Source organism: Aricia agestis, chromosome 9 (genome assembly GCF_905147365.1).
Source record: "Aricia agestis chromosome 9, ilAriAges1.1, whole genome shotgun sequence".
Classification (NCBI taxonomy): domain Eukaryota; kingdom Metazoa; phylum Arthropoda; class Insecta; order Lepidoptera; family Lycaenidae; genus Aricia; species Aricia agestis.
The window spans coordinates 666793-670031 of NC_056414.1; positions in this window are offsets into that span (position 1 = coordinate 666793).

Here is a 3239-nt window from a genome sequence, read left to right on the forward strand (position 1 = left end):
TACTTTTACATTTATTACCTTCATATTATTATATTTATTACTTTTATAATTACATTCATTATTTTTATACTACTTATCACATTTCTTTCTTTTTCATATTTATATCGTTATAACATTCATATTATTATATTTATTACTTGTGTTGAATTACATTTATTAACTTTAAACTATTACATTTACTTGTTATATTTTTCTTAAATTTTTCGAGAGTATAATATACTTAATTATAATTTTTTAACATTTTTAATATGATAGAATTGTGTTTTATGCGTTACATTAAAATATATTTTAAACGTTATTATATACCAAAAGATGGCCCTTATTTTCTCTTAATATTTCAGTATGGGTGTTGCAAAATCTCCTATACAGTTTGTGCATCCAGCCCGGAACTCCCGGCGCGAGTGGTTGCTTACATGATTATTACAATAATAATGTAATCGCAATATTTTGTGGGACTCTATTCCCTAAGTAGTCTGTGGACTCTATAGCGCGCGCACCGACCACACAACCACGTGGTTGTGTGGTCGGTGAGCGCGCGCAATCGACGGTACAGATGTTTCATATCTTGAGGTAGGAGGTGGTAACTTTATATGTGTTGTGCATTGTCAAGCTTACCTATGCCTTACATGCTTTCTTATTTTACAATAATAACATGTATGCAAAGTCGTGTGGTTTTTTTTTTTTCCACACAGCACATTTACCTTTATTGCTGCATTTAATAACAATTATAAACTACATACAATATCTTATATCCTGTTCTCTTAAGACCATGCGCGCACGGGCAACTTAGTTGCTCGGCGATTTATTTGTCTCTTTCGAAAAAATAATTGCCATGTCGCCGGGGTGCGCGCACGAGAGCGACAGCAACCCGACTTTTTTCAGTTTTTTTCTTGACAGTCATCAACATGGATTTGGTCGAGACGGCTGTGGTCGTTGCACTCGCTATAAAAAACCGAAGAAAGCGTCGAAAAATAGAATATTGGGTGCATCCACTATGGAGCGATCGGCTGACTCTCGGGAAATTTTATACTAGTTTTATGAAATTGAGAGCATACCCAAAAAAAAAATAATTACTTTAGAATGAGTGTCGAAAGTACTCTAGTATTTTAGAAACTCATTGCTGCAAGTTCACACAAACTCACGCAGCGGCGGTCGAGTGGCAACTGGCCGGTCGGCAACTTTTTTGTTGCCCGTGCGCGCACTTGCATAGAAACCAATAGGGAAGGAGACAGTTGCGTCGCGGGCTCTGGGCAACGAAAAAGTTGCCCAGAGTTGCGTCGCTACGTGCGCGCACTTTCATACTAGCTCCTAGACTTCATCAAGAGACAAATAAATCGCCGAGCAACTAAGTTGCCCGTGCGCGCATACCCTTACAGTAGCTTACAGTATCACCGAGGACTTATTTGTCCTCGGGGTCATATGCGACTGTTGCTCGCGCTATGGCATCCCACTTTTGTCGCACCGGGCATTCCGTGCTGAACGCGTGATGACTTGTCTGTTTTAGGTCTTCCTTCTTACAATTTGTGCAACACGGCTTTTTTCCTTCCTTCAGATCATCACACTCAGACTGGTGATGTGTTCCGGAGCAATGGGCGCATTTCTCATCGGCAGCGCTACAGAATCGCCGCCCATGTCCGTACCCTAAGCAGCGCGAGCACTGGATTAGGGGGGACTGGTCGGCGACTCTGACGCGCTGGATATCTATATAAAGATACCCTGCCTCTGTGAAACGCACCCACAGCCCCGGTGACACATTGAGTACCACGTACTGAGTGTGATCATCCTTATCTTTCTTCTTATACTTCACACTCATTCTATCCTCTGTCCCTCCCAGGATGTCCTCCACGAGGTGCTTATTTTGCTCCCTGATGGCTTCTAGAATGTCGTCATCAGTGTAGCTTTTCAGCACCCCGTAGAGCACAATCTGGGGATCCTTATTTTCTATTATCTGTGTATCTAAATTCACTCCCGCTTTTTCTATTTTGTCTCTGACTCTTTCTCTGTCTTTCTTATCCCCGAACCCTATGATCACTTTTCTACCTTTTCCCCTCCTAATTCGGTCTACCTTTATCCCTTCTCTCTTTGCTTCCACAACCCTTCCTACACTCTTCACTATTTCAATTGTGGGCATAAAATTTTCCTTGTCCGATACGACTAGGGAGTGGAGGGTCCTGTACTTAGGTTCCCTGGATGGTAATTGGGATTTTCCTCCTCCCCGGGTGACACTCGCGTAAGTTGGACGTGTCACTGACTCCGGTTCATTACGCACTGCGACCCCCCCCCTCCCCAGCCGCATCCGTCAAAGTTCCTATTTGTTTATCTATTTGATCCGAATTCCGATACCTTATCTATCACCTTCGCGTTCTCGTCCTCTATCTTAACGTGGATACTATCCACATTAAGACAGGCGGCATCCACTAAATAATTTCTAATTTCTAGCAACTCACTCTTATACTCCTCCCTAAATTCGCTTATCTCTTCCTTTAACTCTTCCATGCATTTGCATTCTATGCCCACTCTATCCTTAACCTGATCACACTGTGTCCCAGAGTCCCTAGTCCGTACTTTTCCTTTTTGTGGTCCTATCTCTTTCCCATCCCTGGCTATAATTTCTTTTAATAGGTCAACTACACTTAGTAGTTCTTCTCCCATACCAGACTTCAGCTCTCCTTTCATATTCCTAGTCTGGTTTAGGTGATAGATACTACGCTTTACTTTCGTCAGCGTGCTCGCCAGCAGCTGGCTCGTAGTTAACTCACTCTCGCTGCTGTCGTGCGCGCCGTAAGTCTTATTTAAGTGATTAGGGGGTTAGGACGTGGTTAGGACAATGCAGGCTGATCACCCTGATTGTCTGACAAGTACAAGATGATCCATGCGTGTGAAGGAATAGAGAGTGCTCTTGAGTACACAAACTAAGGCAATATAAAACTACCCCTGCGTAACTGGCCTGGTTTTAATTGAACTGGCTATAACTATCACTGAAATTGGTGTGGGGAGTATTAAAAATAAAATAAAAAATTAATATCTTTGCTGGGGTGCTGGCATAACCCTGGATTTTATGTTCTACTCAAACAGAAAATATTTTACAGTTACTATAAAAACTCACAATATTAATGATGAACAATATTCACCCCTAAGCCAGTGTAACTTAAATTTTATCAAAATATAATATATGTATTACCAAGGGGGAAATTAATTTTCTTAGTACCTATGCAAAGTACTTAATTTCAAACACCATG